At 45.7% G+C, this 19,451-nt stretch overlaps 1 pseudogene; it reads right to left on the bottom strand.

The window, feature by feature from the left end:
* Positions 1-2,282: 2,282 nt before the first annotated feature.
* LOC123076405 (uncharacterized) overlaps positions 2,283-19,451 on the bottom strand; it is a 197,013-nt pseudogene continuing 179,844 nt past the window's right edge.

Here is a 19,451-nt window from a genome sequence, read left to right as displayed (position 1 = left end):
GAATTCTATAGCAGATGAACGGTTGGATTTTCCAAAGGTCCTCTGAGCTGGTCTCTGGAGACCACGCCCTAAACTCATCCAGATTCCCGTCCAGATTTGACAGGGCTCCGGTATATCATACATTGCCGGAGATTCCTCCATCGAAACTCGACGAAATTTTGCATGGTTGTTGTAGACTTAATTCCGCACAATTCCACCGAAGCAATCGTTAAAACGACACTCGAGGAGGCGGTGGCGGCAGATACAAGTTTGCTGTCCAGAAAAACAACATGGTCGTTCAAGGGCAATGTTGACGTTGAGCCCCCGGGCTCCATGGATGATTCCTCCATGATCTTGAGAGATATCGGAGTTGATGATGACGAAGCCATATGTACGATATTGACGATCCGAAGAGGAGCCTGGTCCTCGGCTCAGCCGAGGTGACGAGTCGAGCCGGCGATGAAGACGCCGACGTTGCAGTTGATATACAGACCAGCCATTGATCCTTTTGCCAATCACACAGCGGAACTCTCAATGAAAGCACCATTGTCGGTGTCAAAACCAGCAGATCTCGGGTAGGGGTTCCCAAGCTGTGTGTCATGGATCGATGGGTAACAGGAGACAGGGGACATGATGTTTTACCCAGGTTCGGGCCCTCTCTATCGAGGTAATACCCTACTTCCTGCTTGATTGATCTTGATGAATATAGGGTTACAAGAGTTGATCTACCTCGAGATCATATGTTGTGGTCTAAGACCTAAGGGTATGATTAGTAATGTCATAATGATCTAGCGACTAGCCTGGCCTCGGCTTATATAATGTACCAGAGGCCTAGGATAACAAGAGTCCTAGTCGAATATGCCGGTGGAGAGGAGTCCTTGTCTTGATCACCAAGTCTTGTGGAATCTTCCTTGTATGCGGCATGGGCTGTCCGAACTCGCTCATGAGTGAACCACCATGGGGGTCCTCGGCCCGATCCAGCTGGTCGGGAGATGACGTGGTGAGTATCCCCTAGTCCAGGACACCGTCACCTGGCTCCTATGTGTACCCCTTACATTTCCGATGAATTCGGCTAAGGGCGTAATGGGATAACCATTGCGATAGTGCCGCTAGGTCATTTGGCAGAGCGCCTAAGTGGAGAAAGCCGGAAATTGACCATCTAGGTAGGCGTAAACTGGTCAGCCATCCACAGACCGCGTAAAGCGATGTGACGATAGAGATCACCCATGTCAAACGAAGGGCTTTCATTTCTAGCCGAAGTGTGCCATGGACTAGACCTCAGCCTATTAGCAGGCCACTCCCATACCGGGGACTGGTCATTAGTCCCCACAGTCAAACTCCTAGGGCTACTTGAAAGTTCTCAAGCAACTCTAGTCTGATTGCCTCACTCCTATAAGTAGAAGATCGCCTCCGGGCACCAAGACATCGGCTAAGGGTCAAACCTGCATCTTGGAACACACATTGTGTACTCTGAACTGGGGCTGAAGCCGACGACTGGCCATTTTCAGTTTAAAAAAGACACCCAGGAGGTAAAATAATTGAAAAGCGCACATGGAATTTAAAGCCATAGTCATTCTAGCAAAAAAGATATGTTTTACACATTTCACAAACTTCAGCATTCCAAAGTACTATCTGATAATATAATGTGTCTTTTGGACACGTCTTTTCGGTCATCCGAGCTCCCTCCTCCACCCCGAGATAGAATTGCTTCGCGGTGCAGGGCTTGTATGTAGGCGGACCCATGGCCGCCGTCATGGCATTGACCTTGTGCCAGTGCGTCTTCACGCAGGCGTATGCCCTCCGTGCTCCTTCAAAGCATGCAGACCTCCTTGAGTTATCAGCACGTGCAACAGCCCCCTACAGGCACATCACGAGGCCGGAGAGGCTACCCGGAAGGGCATCGGCAGGCTGCAACACAATGCAGAGGTCTTGTAGCACTGGCCTCGCCATGCGGAGTAGCTCGGCTGGCTGCTTCATTCGATTGTTGAGCAGCTGCGATGCCAGAGACCCTGGGAATTGCCCCCGGAAAGCCTTCTCTGCTTCATGGCCTTCTAACTGGTCGAAGTGTGCCATGGCGTGCACCATGCTCTGCGGGAGATCCGCAGACCTCTGCAAAATGCCACAGCTGGGTGAGCTCAATGCACCCTTTGCTGCCAAATACACACTGCTGTAAGTACTGCTTACCAAAGGTGATATGCTCCAGCTGCTAGAGCACCTCGCGATCTGCATGAGCCACGGTCTTGAGGTCGAAATGGGCACACTGGAGCTTCTCGAGCTCCTCCTTCATTTTTTTGCCCCTTCGCCTAAAGCTTGTCGCGTGCCTCTAATACACCCTTCGGGGTCTCCTCGACCTCAAGGACCCGCACGAGGTCCTTGTCCGCGTCCGCCTTCTCAGCGGCTCGGGCGTCCTCCGCCTTCCCGGCCGCAGCCTCGTGCTGCTTCCCCTCTTGCCGACATTTATCGAGCTCATCCTTGAGCGTCTCAAGCTCTGCTAACACTGCTATCATTCAAACAGACCAGCCTTAGTTTCTAATCTTGCAAGGCATACGATATACTCTTTTTTGCAAAGTATCAAGGGTGTTTAACTGGCTCACCTTGAGACTGCTCAAACCTCTGGTTCATCAAGTTGAGGTCCTCCTGGGTCCTCTCGAGCTTCCGGTTCACCTCCACTATCTCCTCGGAGATGGAGCCCGGAGCCGAGGTCAAAACCTGCCAATAGAGGTCTTTATTGAAACACTTGCAGTCTAACTTGTTAAAGATCCAGGACGATTGCATCAAGCAATGACCTGGGGGCTATACTACATGATCCTGTTACATTATACGACCCCGATGCCGGTTTCTTGAAACCAACTTTGGGCTCGGGGGCTACTCACTCACTAAGCCGTGTAGAAGGCTATGATGACATGTCTTCGGACAAATTCATAAATTTGTAAATAGACCAGGTCAAGGGGCAGGGGCATGCCTCAAAGCTTATCACGAGGCTTTTGCAAGTCTCGCGCAGGCCGGCCCCTGCAGACCGGAAGCCCTGTAGTGCCGCGCCTATGGAGGCGCGGTGCTCTTCCTCAAGGGAGGAGCACTTTAAGGCCTCCTCCACCTCCTCGGTCCACCCTTCGCCAGCCCGTCCTTGGGCAGTTGGCAGCGGTGGCGGGATGACCTCAGACCCAGGCGCTGACGTACCAACCTGGGTAGTCTCCTCCTATGGAGGCAGAGCTGAAGCAGATATCGGACAAACCGACGACTGGCCTAGCCCCTCTTCTACGGCCTTGGGGCGCCTCTCCTCGGGTCTTATTGGGCTGAGGTGTCGAACTCGGCCATGATTCCCACCTCGTTGCCCCCGCCGTGTTGATGTCGAGGGCCAGCGTGGATGTCTCCTCCCCAAGCCCGTCATGCGCTGGGGGAGGAGCAGCAGGCTCTGGAGTCCCACAGGTGGATGGCAGCCCACTTGAGGAACCGTTGGGGACCGACTTCGACGGGCTACGTGAAACCCCCCTATGAATTTACCTTCGCTAAAGAAAGTTGGTTGAATAAAAAGACATAAAGACAACAGCTTACCCTGTCGGTGCTGGCTTCTTCCTTCCCATTGCGAGGAGGTCTTCTGAGTCACCAGAGAGCTCGATTCACTTCGACAACTTGTCGGCAGCCCCGACCGAGGTTCTCCTCGGTTTCTTTGAGCCCCGGGGCTCTACATCGGCCTCGGGGTCCTCGGATGTCGCCCTCTTCCCCTTTGGGGGAAGGATCTTCCCGAAATCTGCCTTCTCCGCGTCGCTGTCATAAGCGGCATGTTGGGGAACGTAGTAATTTCAAAATTTTCCTACGCACACGCAAGATCATGGTGATGCATAGCAACGAGAGGGGAGAGTGTTGTCTACGTACCCTCGTAGACCGTAAGCGGAAGCGTTTATCAACGCGGTTGATGTAGTCGTACACCTTCACGATCCGTCCCGATCAAGTACCGAACGTACGACACCTCCGCATTCAGCACACGTTCAGCTCGATGACGTCCTCGCCTTCTTGATCCAGCAAGATGGGCGAAGTAGTAGATGAGTTCCAACAGCACGACGGCATGGTGACGGTGCTAGTGAAGAACAATCTCCGCAGGGCTTCGCCTAAGCACTACGAAAACTATGACGGAGGATAAACTAGAGGGGACAGGGTTGCCGGCACACGGCTTGGTGTTTCTTGATGTGTCTTGGGTGCTAGCCCTACCCCTCTATTTATATGTTGAGCCCTGGGGTCGAAACTTGGAGTAAAAGCCTCCTCAAAGTCAGTTTTGCCTGAAAGGCAAGAATCCTTCTCGGACTCCAGGGCTAGACGCCATGGTTCCCGGCGTCTACCCCATAGACGCCAGGGTTCCTGGCTTCTAGCCTAAGGTCTCCGCAAAACTTCCTTTTGCACTTTCCAAAAGCCTCGTGGGCTTTCCCCTTTGGCCCAAATAAAGTTTTCTCGTACCCAAACATTTCGGGAAACATCCGGAACCCCTTCCAATGAATTCTGGAACCCTTCCGGAGACCAAACACTATTATCCCATATATCAATCTTTATCTCCGGACCATTCCGGAGTTCCTCATCATGTTCGTGATCTTATTCGAAACTCCAAACAACATTCGGTTACCAACATACATAACTCATAAATACTATATCGTCAACGAACGTTAAGCGTGCGGACCCTACGGGTTCGAGAACTATGTAGACATGGCCGAGACATCTCTTTGGTCAATAACCAATAGAGGAACCTGGATGCCCATATTGGCTCCTACAAATTCTACGAAGATCTTTATCGGTCGAACCGCCTAACAACATACGTTGTTCCCTTTGTCATCGGTATGTTACTTGCCCGTGGTTCGATCGTCAGTATCTCAATACCTAGTTCAATCTCGTTACCGGCAAGTCTCTTTACTCATTCCGTAATACATCATCCCGCAACTAACTCATTAGTTACAATGCTTGCAAGGCTTATAGTGATGTGTATTACGGTGGGGGCCCAGAGATACCTCTCCGACAATCGGAGTGACAAATCCTAATCTTGAAATACGCCAACTCAACAAGTACCTTCAGAGACACCTGTAGAGCACCGTTATAATCACCCAGTTACGTTGTGACCTTTGGTAGCACACAAAGTGTTCCTCCGGTAAATGAGAGTTGCATAATCTCATAGTCATAGGAACATGTATAAGTCATGAAGAAAGCAATAGCAACAAACTAAACAATCAAGTGCTAAGCTAACGGAATGGGTCAAGTCAATCACATCATTCTCCTAATGATGTGATCCCGTTAATCAAATGACAACTCATGTCTATGGCTAGGAAACATAACCATCTTTGATCAATGAGCTAGTTAAGTAGAGGCATACTAGTGACACTCTGTTTGTCTATGTATTCACACATGTATCATGTTTCCAGTTAATACAATTCTAGCATGAATAATAAACATTTATCATGATATAAGGAAATAAATAATAACTTTATTATTGCCTCTAGGGCATATTTCCTTCAGTCTCCCACTTGCACTAGAGTCAATAATCTAGATTACACAGTAATGATTCTAACACCCATGGAGCCTTGGTGCTGATCATGTTTTGCTCATGGAAGAGGCTTAGTCAACGGGTCTGCAACATTCAGATCCGTATGTATCTTGCAAATCTCTATGTATCCCACCTGGACGTGATCCTGGATGGAGTTGAAGCGTCTCTTGATGTGCTTGGTTCTCTTGTGAAATCTAGATTCCTTTGCCAAGGCAATTGCACCAGTATTGTCACAAAAGATTTTCATTGGACCCGATGCACTAGGTATGACACCTAGATCGGATATGAACTCCTTCATCCAGACTCCTTCATTCGCTGCTTCCGAAGCGGCAATGTACTCCGCTTCACACGTAGATCCCGCCACGACGCTTTGTTTAGAACTGCTCCAACTGACAGCTCCACCGTTCAATATAAATACGTATCCGGTTTGCGATTAGAATCGTCCGAATCAGTGTCAAAGCTTGCATCAACGTAACCATTTACGATGAGCTCTTTGTCACATCCATAAACGAGAAACATATCCTTAGTCCTTTTCAGGTATTTCAGGATGTTCTTGACCGCTGTCCAGTGATCCACTCCTGGATTACTTTGGTACCTCCCTGCTAAACTAATAGCAAGGCACACATCAGGTCTGGTACACAGCATTGCATACACGATAGAGCCTATGGATGAAGCAAACGGGACATCTTTCATTTTCGCTCCATCTTCTGCAGTGGTCGGGCTTTGAGTCTTACTCAACTTCACACCTTATAACACAGGCAAGAACCCTTTCTTTGCCTGATCCATTTTGAACTTCTTTAAAACTTTGTCAAGGTATGTGCTTTGTGAAAGTCCAATTAAGCGTCTTGATCTATCTTTATGAAATCAGCTTCACCGAGGTCTTTCATTGAAAAACTCTTATTCAAGTATCCTTTTATGCTATCCAGAAATTCTACATCATTTCCAATCAATAATATTTCATCCACATATAATATTAGAAATGCTACAGAGCTCCCACTCACTTTCTTGTAAATACAGGCTTCTCCAGAAGTCTGTATAAAACCATATGCTTTGATCACACTATCAAAACGTTTATTCCAACTCCGAGAGGCTTGCACCAGTCCATAAATGGATCGCTGGTGCTTGCACACTTTGTTAGCTCCCTTTGGATCGATAAAACCTTCAGGTTGCATCATATACAACTCTTTCTTCCTGAAATCCATTCAGGAATGCAGTCTTTACATCCATTTGCCAAATTTCATAATCATAAAATGTGGCAATTGCTAACATGATTCGGACGGACTTAAGCATCGCTACGGGTGAGAAGGTCTCATCGTAGTCAACTCCTCGAACTTGTCGAAAACCTTTCGCAACAAGTCGAGCTTTGTAGACAGTAACATTACCATCAGCGTCTGTCTTCTTCTTGAAGATCCATTTATTTTTGATGGCTTGCCAATCATCCGGCAAGTCAACCAAAGTCCATACTTTGTTCTCATACATGGATCCCATCTCGGATTTCATGGCCTCAAGCCATTTTGCGGAATCTGGGCTCATCATCGCTTCCTCATAGTTCGTAGGTTCGTCATGGTCTAGTAACATGACCTCCAGAACAGGATTACCGTACCACTCTGGTGCGGATCTTACTCTGGTTGACCTACGAGGTTCGGTAGTAACTTGATCTGAAGTTTCATGATCATCATCATTAACTTCCTCACTAATTGGTGTAGGTGTCATAGGAACCGGTTTCTGTGATGAAATACTTTCCAATAAGGTAGCAGGTGCAGTTACCTCATCAAGTTCTACTTTCCTCCCACTCACTTCTTTCGAGAGAAACTCCTTCTCTAGAAAGGATCCAAATTTAGCAACAAAAGTCTTGCCTTCGGATCTGTGATAGAAGGTGTACCCAACAGTCTCCTTTGGGTATCCTATGAAGACACATTTCTCTGATTTGGGTTCGAGCTTATCAGGTTGAAGCTTTTTCACATAAGCATCGCAGCCCCAAACTTTAAGAAATGACAACTTTGGTTTCTTGCCAAACCATAGTTCATAAGGCGTCGTCTCAGCGGAATTAGATGGTGCCCTATTTAACGTGAATGCAGCTGTCTCTAAAGCATAACCCCAAAATGATAGTGGTAAATCAGTAAGAGACATCATAGATTGCACCATATCTAGTAAAGTACGATTACGACGTTCGGACACACCATTACGCTGTGGTGTTCCGGGTGGCGTGAGTTGCGAAACTATTCCGCATTTTTTCAAATGAAGACCAAACTCGTAACTCAAATATTCTCCTCCACGATCAGATCGTAGAAACTTTATTTTCTTGTTACGATGATTTTCTACTTCACTATGAAATTCTTTGAACTTTTCAAATGTTTCAGACTTATGTTTCATTAAGTAGATATATCCATATGTGCTCAAATCATATGTGAAGGTGAGAAAATAACGATACTCGCCGCGAGCCTCAACATTCATTGGACCACATACATCAGTATGTATGATTTCCAACAAATCTGTCGCTCACTCCATAGTTCCGGAGAACGGCGTTTTAGTCATCTTGCCCATGAGGCATGGTTTGCAAGTACCAAGTGATTCATAATCAAGTGATTCCAAAAGTCCATCGGAATGGAGTTTCTTCATGCGCTTTACACCAATATGACCTAAACGGCAGTGCCACAAATAAGTTGCACTATCATTATCAACTCTGCATCTTTTGGCTTCAATATTATGAATATGTGTATCACTACTATTGAGATTTAATATAAATAGACCACTCCTCAAGGGTGCATGACCATAAAAGATATTACTCATATAAATAGAACAACCATTATTCTCTGATTTAAATGAATAACCGTCTCGCATCAAATAAGATCTAGATATAATGTTCATGCTCAACGCTGGCACCAAATAACAATTATTTAGGTCTAAAACTAATCCTGAAGGTAGATGTAGAGGTAGCGTGCCGACCGCGATCACATCGACTTTGGAACCATTTCCCACGCGCATCATCACCTCGTCCTTAGCCAATCTCCGCTTAATCCGTAGCCCCTGTTTTGAGTTGCAAATATTGGCAACAGAACCAGTATCAAATACCCAGGTCCTACTGCGAGCATTAGTAAGGTACACATCAATAACATGTATATCACATATACCTTTGTTCACCTTGCCATCCTTCTTATCCGCCAAATACTTGGGGCAGTTCCGCTTCCAGTGACCAGTTTGCTTGTAGTAGAAGCACTCAGTCTCAGGCTTAGGTCCAGACTTGGGCTTCTTCACTTTTGCAGCAACATGCTTGCCATTCTTCTTGAAGTTCCCCTTCTTCCCTTTACCCTTTTTCTTGAAACTGGTGGTCTTGTTGACCATCAACACTTGATGCTCCTTCTTGATTTCTACCTCCGCAGCCTTTAGCATTGCGAAGAGCTCGGGAATTGTCTTATCCATCCCTTGCATATTATAGTTCATCACAAAGCTCTTGTAGCTTGGTGGTAGTGATTGAAGAATTCTGTCAATAACACTATCATCCGGAAGATTAACACCCAGTTGAATCAAGTGATTATTATACCCAGACATTTTGCTGTATATGTTCACTGACAGAACTATTCTCCTCCATCTTGGAGCTGTAGAACATATTGGAGACTTCATATCTCTCAATCCGGGCATTTGCTTGAAATATTAACTTCAACTCCTGGAACATCTCATATGCTCCATGACGTTCAAAACGTCGTTGAAGTCCAGGTTCTAAGCCGTAAAGCATGGCACACAGAACTATCGAGTAGTCATCAGCTTTGCTCTGCCAGACGTTCATAACATCTGGTGTTTCTCCTGCAGCAGGTTTGGCACCTAGCGGTGCTTCCAGGACGTAATTCTTCTGTGCAGCAATGAGGATAATCCTCAAGTTATGGACCCAGTCCGTGTAATTGCTACCATCATCTTTCAACTTTGCTTTCTCAAGGAACGCATTAAAATTCAACGGAACAACAGCACAGGCCATCTATCTACAACAACATAGACATGCAAAATACTATCAGGTACTAAGTTCATGATAAATTAAAGTTCAGTTAATCAAATTATTAAAGAAATCCCACTTAGATAGACATCCCTCTAATCATCTAAGTGATCACGTGATCCATATCAACTAAACCATGTCCGATCATCACGTGAGATGGAGTAGTTTTCAATGGTGAACATCACTATGTTGATCATATCTTCTATATGATTCACGCTCGACCTTTCGGTCTCAGTGTTCCGAGGCCATATCTACATATGCTAGGCTCGTCAAGTTTAACCTGAGTATTCCGCGTGTGCAAAACTATCTTGCACCCGTTGTATTTGAACGTAGAGCTTATCACACCCGATCATCACGTGGTGTCCCAGCACGAAGAACTTTCACAACGGTGCATACTCAGGGAGAACACTTAGACCTTCAAATTTAGTGAGAGATCATCTTATAATGCTACCGTCGATCTAAGCAAAATAAGATGCATAAAAGATAAACATCACATGCAATCAATATAAGTGATATGATATGGCCATCATCATCTTGTGCTTGTGATCTCCATCTCCGAAGCACCGTCATGATCACCATCATCACCGGCGCGACACCTTGATCTCCATCGTAGCATCATTGTAGTCTCGCCAACTATTGCTTCTACGACTATCGCTACCGCTTAGTGATAAAGTAAAGCAATTACAGGGCGATTGCATTGCATACAATAAAGCGACAACCATATGGCTCCTGCCAGTTGCCGATAACTCGGTTACAAAACATGATCATCTCATACAATAAAATATAGCATCATTTCTTGACCATATCACATCACAACATGCCCTGCAAAAACAAGTTAGACGTCCTCTACTTTGTTGTTGCAAGTTTTACGTGGCTGCTACGGGCTGAGCAAGAACCGTTCTTACCTACGCATCAAAACCACAACGATAGTTCGTCAAGTTAGTGTTGTTTTAACCTTCTCAAGGACCGGGCGTAGCCACACTCAGTTCAACTAAACTTGGAGAAACTGACACCCGCCAGCCACCTGTGTGCAAAGCACGTCGGTAGAACCAGTCTCGCGTAAGCGTACGCGTAATGTCGGTCCAACAATACCGCCAAACGAAAGTATGACATGCTGGTAAGCAGTATGACTTGTATCGCCCACAACTCACTTGTGTTCTACTTGTGCATATAACATCTATGCATAAAACCTGGCTCAGATGCCACTGTTGGGGAACGTAATAATTTCAAAATCTTCCCACGCACACGCAAGATCATGGTGATGCATAGCAACGAGAGGGGAGAGTGTTGTCTATGTACCCTCGTAGACCGTAAGCGGAAGCGTTTATCAACACGGTTGATGTAGTCGTACACCTTCACGATCCGTCCCGATTAAGTACCGACCGTACGGCACCTCCGTGTTCATCACACGTTCAGCTCGATGACGTCCTCACCTTCTTGATCCAGCAAGAGGGGCGAAGTAGTAGATGAGTTCCGGCAGCACGACGGCGTGGTGACGGTGTTGGTGAAGAACAATCTCCGCAAAGCTTCGCCGAAGCACTACGAAAACTATGACGGAGGATAAACTAGAGGGGACGGGGTTGCCGGCACACGGCTTGGTGTTCCTTGATGTGTCTTGGGTGTTAGCCCTACCCCTCTATTTATATGTTGAGCCCTGGGGTCGAAACTTGGAGTAAAAGCCTCCTCAAAGTCGGTTTTGCCCGAAAGGCAAGAGTCCTTCTCGGACTCCAGGGCTAGACGCCAGGGTTCCCGACGTCAACCCCCTTGACGCCAAGGTTCCTGGCGTCTAGCTTCTGGTCTCCGCAAAACTTCCTTTTGCACTTTCCAAAAGCCTCGTGGGCTTTCCCCTTTGGCCCAAATAAAGTGTTCTCGTACCCGAACATTTCGGGAAACATCCGGAACCCCTTCCGATGAATTCCGGAACCCTTCCGGAGACCAAACACTATTATCCCATATATCAATCTTTATCTCCAGACCATTCCGGAGTTCCTCGTCGTGTCTGTGATCTTATCCGGAACTCCAAACAACATTCGGTTACCAACATACATAACTCATAAATACTATATCGTCAACGAACGTTAAGCGTGCGGACCCTACTGGTTCTAGAACTATGTAGACATGACCAAGACATCTCTCTGGTCAATAACCAATAGCGGAACTTGGATTCCCATATTGGCTCCTATATATTCTGCGAAGATCTTTATCGCTTGAGCCGCATAACAACATACGTTGTTCCCTTTGTCATCGATATGTTGCTTGCCCGAGGTTCGATCGTCGGTATCTCAATACCTAGTTCAATCTCGTTACCGGCAAGTCCCTTTACTCGTTCCGTAATACATCATCCCGCAACTAACTCATTAGTTACAATGCTTGCAAGGCTTATAGTGATGTGTATTACCGAGTGGGCCCAGAGATACCTCTCCGACAATCGGAGTGACAAATCCTAATCTCGAAATACGCCAACTCAACAAGTACCTTCGGAGACACCTGTAGAGCACCTTTATAATCACCCAGTTACATTGTGATGTTTGGTAGCACACAAAGTGTTCCTCCGGTAAACGGGAGTTGCATAATCTCATAGTCATAGGAACATGTATAAGTCATGAAGAAAGCAATAGGAACATACTAAACGATCAAGTGCTAAGCTAACAGAATGGGTCAAGTCAATCACATCATTCTCCTAATGATGTGATCCCGTTAATCAAATGACAACTCATGTCTATGGCTAGGAAACATAACCATCTTTGATCAACGAGCTAGTTAAGTAGAGGCATACTAGTGACACTCTGTTTGTCTATGTATTCACACATGTATCATGTTTCCGCTTAATACAATTCTAGCATGAATAATAAACATTTATCATGATATAAGGAAATAAATAATAACTTTATTATTGCCTCTAGGGCATATTTCCTTCACGGCAGAGGTATGGGTCCCATCAGACTGGGTTACTGAGGTTTCTTGGGTTCGAGCACTTGGCTTGCCCTTCTGAGTCTTCGTCCCTTTGGGGGCCAGCACACGCGGCTCCTTGGTGAGGAGCATAGCAAGCAGGGGGTCTGCTGCTCCTCTGGTAGTGCGGCTAGGCATCGCACGTTCACCACCCAAGCCAACCACTTCTGTAAAGCGTCAAGCATAACAGTTCATTAGATTCTACTCCTCAGAAGAAAGAAATGATGACTTGCGAGTAAGGTCACATATCGGGGGGCTTCATAACCGTCCCCGAGGCCACAATCCTCGAACTCCTTGGGGATCTTGTCCTTGGCCAGCTTCATGAGCTCCGTCCACATGCCGGCCAAGGTGGAGCATAAGAAGGCGGTGAGGGGCCCCATGTCCTCGGGCTTTTGCGCCCACATCGGGGTAGCCCGAAGTTGGAGAGGGAGCATGCGGCGGTTGAGCATGACGTTGATGACGTCCGCAAGCTCGGCGTTCCCCGTGGTGGACCACCATTTGAGCCTGTTGGCCAGGGACTCCGCCGCCTTTAGGTTCCCCTAGGTGACGCTCTTGTCCTTCTAGGATTTAAACTTCTTGAGAGGTCCGGCCAAGAAGCACTACAAAAAAATACACTTCCGTGATAATACGTGTTTGTCACAGTAGGTCGCGTTTTTTGTCATGCATGTACATCCATGACAAATTTAGACAGAATCAAGATAGTCATACCTGTGCTGTCATAGAAGTGTTCCATGACATTACCAAAATTATCATCACGGAAGTGTCCACTACCATGACGATAAATCGCGCGTCACAGAAGTGCTTTCGTCAAGGGTGACCGACACGTGGCATCCACCGTAATGGAACGCCGTTAATCTACCGGGTCGGGTTTTGGATCCGATAACCCGTTAACAGCCCCGACCAATGGGGATTTTCCACGTGTAAAATCATCATTGGCTAGAGGAAACACGTGTCGGCTCATCGCTGGGACAGATGCCATCCACTCATTGGACAGAAGGCGCCTATGATACGTCGACACATGACACAGCGCAACAGTGGCCCATTCCTGTGAAAAGGCCGGCCCGTTTGACTTGGTCAAAAGCTGGCGGGCCGGCCCATGGAAAGCCTGTTAACGGCCTGTTCGCATATAGCCCATTTACAGCCCGCTAACCCAAGGCCCGTTACGCCCTATTCGAATTAGGCCCAGTAGCGTCATCTGGGCCATCCAATATGATTCCAGCTCGTTTTCACTTCTGGCCCATGTATGGCCCATGACGTCTTTCGGCCCATATGAGGCCCTATGTAACTCTTGGCCTATTAACGGCCTGTGCTGAAACTGGCCCGTAATGAACAGTGTATTACTTTACACCCATTAACGGCCCGTGGTGAAACTGGCCCGTAATGAACAGTGTATCACTTTATACCCATTAATGGCCCGTTATTCCGTTGGGCTGTTTCCAGCCCATGTTATCTTTCGGCCTTCTCAGAGCCCATTTATTCTTGGGCTATTTTCCAGCATTCGTTTACTTACGGCCCGTTACTGTCATTTTCTGCTTGTGGGCCAAATTCAGCCCGTCGTTACAGTCGGCCCGTTTGTGGTCCGTTAATACGTTAGGCCGTTTTCATAGCGTCATCAAATACGGCCTATTAACGATGGCCCGTTATGGTCGGCCCATGAACGGATGATTCCAACTCTAGCCCGTTTTACGGCCAGAATGCGGTCTGTTTGGCCCATGTTTGACCAATCGATCATACGACCCGTATAAGGCCCATTGATGATACGGCCCGTAGAAGGCCCACTGTTTCTACAGCCCGTAGGAGGCCCAGTGTCACTACAGTAAATATTAGCCCATGGTTATTGTGGCCTAGTTTTAAAAAATAGGTTATTGCAGCCACTAGCAAACCGCGGAAAAAGAACTGCACTGACTACAAGCAAACAAATAAACAAGACAACAAGGAAATAAATAAGCAAGCAACTTACACTAGGCTATCACGGCTATTACACATATTAGATCCACTGGATATCAAAGTTCGCCACCAGTGCAAATATAGGGAACACGGCAGCATATAATCGCCGCAGCAAAACAAGTCCAGAACTGAAACCACATCAGAAGAGCTCAAGAAACAATATCCTGGGTACCCATAATGCTGGCAAGATGCTTAGCAAGCTTATTAACTTTCTCTTGTTTGGCGCTTAAGTCCTCCAGCGCTTGCTGTTGCACCAGAAAGTATGCATCTGAATTCTGCTGGGACTTCCTCAGTCCTTCCGCTTCCTGTCACATAACATCTGATCGATGTCTTTCAACTTGAAGTTGAGACTCAAGAAGCCGAACTGATTCAGGCAACGAGTTCGAAGAGCTGGTGCCAACAGTGGTAGCCAGTAACTCGAACACTACATCAAGACAAGACTTCGGGGTTGTCTCAGTGTCTTCAATATAGTTTTTATCAGCTTTCTTGGAGACCAACAGGGATGTCTCACTATCTTGAACCTTATCTGCATTACTTCCTTTACCATTACATAACAGGGTACTCTTCTCCAATATTTTATTCGCGTTCTAAAAGAGAAACAAACAAACACATCTCAGGTTTACAATGTAGTATATGAAACTCATTTTGGTAAACCAGTTCAGTAGTAAGGTGGACAGGATAACAACATGAAACAAACATATATCTATGTAGTATGGTCACCGTATGGTCTATATCATTCTAGTTTATGTTGCCAAATCAAGATAGATACAGTTCGAATAATATCTATTTAAGACAAAGAAGCATAGACAGAATATAAGTGTGGGAAACTACATAGCAATAACAACACTTGTAATGTTCATGGCATGAGAACATAACTGTTTATTCAACTGAAACTGAAATCAACATAGAGCAAGTTACAAAAGCAAACAGCCAAACATGTTGAAGAAACAGGTTTAAAACATACCTGTTGCGCCATTGGAGTTTCAATTGCATCCTTCAAATTTGAAATTAGTTGGTATCAGTAAATACAGTGATGCAAGAGCAAAGTAGTATGAACCATAGCTACGGAACCTGACCTGAGAACAATTCTTCTTCTGCTTTAAGCATTGACTTCGGGTTCGGAGTGGTGGTCCTCGTGATTTGGGCACTGCAGTTGCCTTACTAACTGCTCGTGTTTGGGTGCTCTGTGGTGGAGACGGTGCTGTGTCAATGGGAACTGGGTGTCTATCTGCTGGGGTTGGGGTTAGAAGGGGTGTAGCTGGTTCTCTGTCCAACTGGGTAGCGGTACAATCTGCATGAGTGTGGGTTATGTGTGGTGGGGCTGGTTCTTGGGCAAGTACAACCGTGGTTCTATCTGCATCGACAGGTACCACGATCTTTTCTGAAGACCGTGTTTTTACTCCCACAGATACTGCCATCACTCCCTCCAATTGAAATGGCTGATAAACAAGAAAAGTAATTGAATGTACAGACAATGTAAGATGGACAGGTGCAATGGATAGTAGGGAAGAAAACAGGGCATGAAATAATTCACATTTATGTTGTCTAAGCAAACAGAATAGCAGGACATAATTTCACATATATGATGGCTAATTAAATAGGATAGCATGACACAATTTCACATGTATGATGGCTAACTAAACAGGATAGAATGACATACTTCAAAATATGATGACTATGTAAACAGGATGACATGATATAACTATACGATGTGTCTATTAAAGTGGTTAGCATGCCATAAATCACAAACATGCCGTCGATGGAAACATGATGGCATGATATAATTCACGGATAGAATGCCATAATTTAAAATATGATGACTATGTAAATAGGATGAGATGATATAACTATATTATGTCTTTAGAAAATGGTTTGGCATGCCATAATTCAAATACATGCTGTCTATGTAAACATCATGGCATGACATAATTCAAATATATGATTTATATAATAAGGAAGTGAGCAGAGGGCAATCTCATATATGATGTGTCAACTAAGGAGATGGCATTCAATATTGTGTATATGATGTAAAAACTAAGCATTGCAATACAACATATGCATTATATGAGTAATATAACCCTGCCAAGTTTGAGCATACACCTCAGGGGGATAATAGGACTAGTCATCTGCCTCTGAATCATCCTCTGAAGAGCTATCTGTAACCAGCAAGATATCTGCTTCAGCAGGTAGCATTGTCTGCTCTGAAGACCTTGTTTTCACTCCAGATTTCTCCATCACCAATTCAAATGGCTGATGCACAGGAAGAGCAGTTGAATATACAAACATTGTCGACAAAAGCAATGAGAAATACAAAAAAAGGACGGCATGATATAATTCACATATATGACGCTTGCCTAAACAGCATGGCATTGCATAATTCACATACATAATGCCTTGCAACAAGATAACATTGCATAATTCACATATATAATGTCTTGCAACAAGATGGCATTGCATAATTCACATATATGGTAATTAGACACTAAACAGGTGGCATTCACACAAAGCATGTCTAAACTAAGCAAATGACATAGCAATGCTAGATACCATACGCACGATATGAGCAACATAACCCTGCCAAGTTAGGGCATGCACCTCGGGGGGGGGGATATGACTGGTCATCTATCTCTGAATCCTCCTATGAGGAGCTATCGGTAACCAGCAAGACATGCGCTTCGTCAGATAGCATTGTCTGCTCTGAAGACCTTGTTTCCACTCCAGATTTTTCCATGACCGTGCCGAATGGCTGATGCACAAGATGGCCTTCGGATGATCGAGACGAAAAAACAACTCCTGAAATACTCCGGATGGATAAGAAAAGAATTTCTGGCAACCGAAATAATTTGAGAGGATAACATGAAGTAGAACCACGAATCTTCGAGAGAACGGACAAGATTTAGAGGAAAACTCTACTCGGTCTTCGAATGTTGAGAATGACGACGAGAAAGAACACCAAAATTGTTGAATACTCCGGGAAAATGAAAAGCGAAGAGGTAGAGTCAACAATGAAAATAATTTGAAATTGATCTTGGAAAAGCGTCTGACTGATGAAATTCATACTTACATCAAACTTCGAAAAGGATTTGAGAATAGCTCCGGAAAAATTAGAAGAGTCAGGTAAGATCCTGGGAAAAGACCTGTGGGTTAGGGCCCACTGAAGAGAAAACACCGTTGAAAAAGGATTGTTGATCGGATAGACGATGCACCGGAACAATTGAAATATTTGAATGAGGTGTCAACCTCGAATTAATTCGAACACAGACGAATCTCCTGAGATGTCTTCATCACTCCGAAACGATTAAATGACGAGAGGGGAACGAGCAACGGGACACATTTAGGCTGAGGAAAGAATATAATCACAACCGAAAATTGGAATTGGATCCCCGGAAGAGAAAACAAGACGAATCAATGATGAACTTGCCAAGAATTCACCGGTTGAAATAATTGAGGAAAGACTGAAGATACTCCGCACGAATGAAATAAATGCTTGAATAGCGGCTCAGACTCCGGGAATAAAAAGGGTGGGAGGGCGGGAAAAACAACAACGGCAACTTGGAAGGGGAAATCGACGAATAGCTTTGAAGAGAAAAGCACCGGTTGAAATAATTGAGGCGAGAACGCAAAGATTTTGCACGAGTAGAATGGATACTCGATTACAGACTCCGGTTCCGAGAAGAAAAAGGGTGGGCGGGAGGGAAAAACAAGGACAACTTCGGACAAGGAAACAACATCAGAAGAGAAATAACTGAGGGATGATCTCGCAAAAGACAAAGAGTATCGAATCATCTTGACGAGAAATGCACCGGATGCAAGGAACTGAGAGCCAACGAATGAAAACCAACTGCGTGACCCTAAAGAAAATTTGAAAGGGGAAGAGGAGTAATTCAAAACACCTACGACAAGATTTCTTACCAGAGCGACGAAGGGGCAGAGGAGTAAAAAGAATTCCTACTCTCCGATATAACTAGACTCCGAAATTTTTTCCTTCTAGACTCAACAATGGCCAAACTACACGATCAAACAAGGGGGGCTCCTAGGGTCGGTCGAGGCTCTGATACCAACTTGTCACGCCCAATATGCGATACTATCCAAAAGAGACTCAAAGGTCCCACCAAGGATAGAACCGCATATTGAAACGCTTTTGCAAGGTGGATATCATTACATCAACATTACATAATATTTGGGGATACATACAAGGCATACAAATGCAGCAAGAATACATCAATACATCATACATCAGCTCAACATCCGACTACGGATGAAACATAAACGGAAACTCGAACGACATCCACCCTGCTAGCCCAGGCTGCCGACCTGGAACCTATCCCCTGATCGAAGAAGAAGCAGAAGAAGAACTCCAAACAAGTAAACATCGCTCTCGCGTCATGATCATCGCATAACCTGTACCTGCAACTGGTGGTGTAATAATCTGTGAGCCACGAGGACTCAGCAATCCCATTACCATGGGTATCAAGACTAGCAAAGCTTAAAGGGAAAGGAAGGGGTGAAGTGGTGAGGTTGCAGCAGCGACTAAGCATGTATGGTGGCTAACTTACGCAAATGAGAGCGAGAAGAGAAGCAAAGGATCGGTCGTGAAACTAGCAATGATCAAGAAGTGATCCTGAACTCCTACTTACGTCAAACATAACCCAGAAACCGTGTTCACCTCCCGGACTCCGCCGAGAAGAGACCATCATGGCTACACACGCGGTTGATGCGTTTTAATTAAGGTCAAGTGTCAAGTTCTCTACAACCGGATATTAACAAATTCCCATCTGCCACATAACCGCGGGCACGGCTTTCGAAAGATAATACCCTGCAGGGGTGTCCCAACTTAGCCCATTATAAGCTCTCACGGCCAACGAAGGATATTCCTTCTCCCGGGAAGACCCGATCAGTCTCGGAATCCCGGTTACAAGACATTTCGACAATGGTAAAACAAAACCAGCAAAGCCGCCCGGATGTGCCGACAAATCCCGATAGGAGCTGCACATATCTCGTTCTCAGGGCACACCGGATGAGCCAGACGTTGGGTTGGCATAGACCCTGGTTGCCCAGGGGGCGCCGGAC

Source organism: Triticum aestivum, chromosome 3D (genome assembly GCF_018294505.1).
Source record: "Triticum aestivum cultivar Chinese Spring chromosome 3D, IWGSC CS RefSeq v2.1, whole genome shotgun sequence".
In the NCBI taxonomy this organism is placed as follows: domain Eukaryota; kingdom Viridiplantae; phylum Streptophyta; class Magnoliopsida; order Poales; family Poaceae; genus Triticum; species Triticum aestivum.
This window is presented reverse-complemented; position numbering and strand designations above follow the sequence as displayed.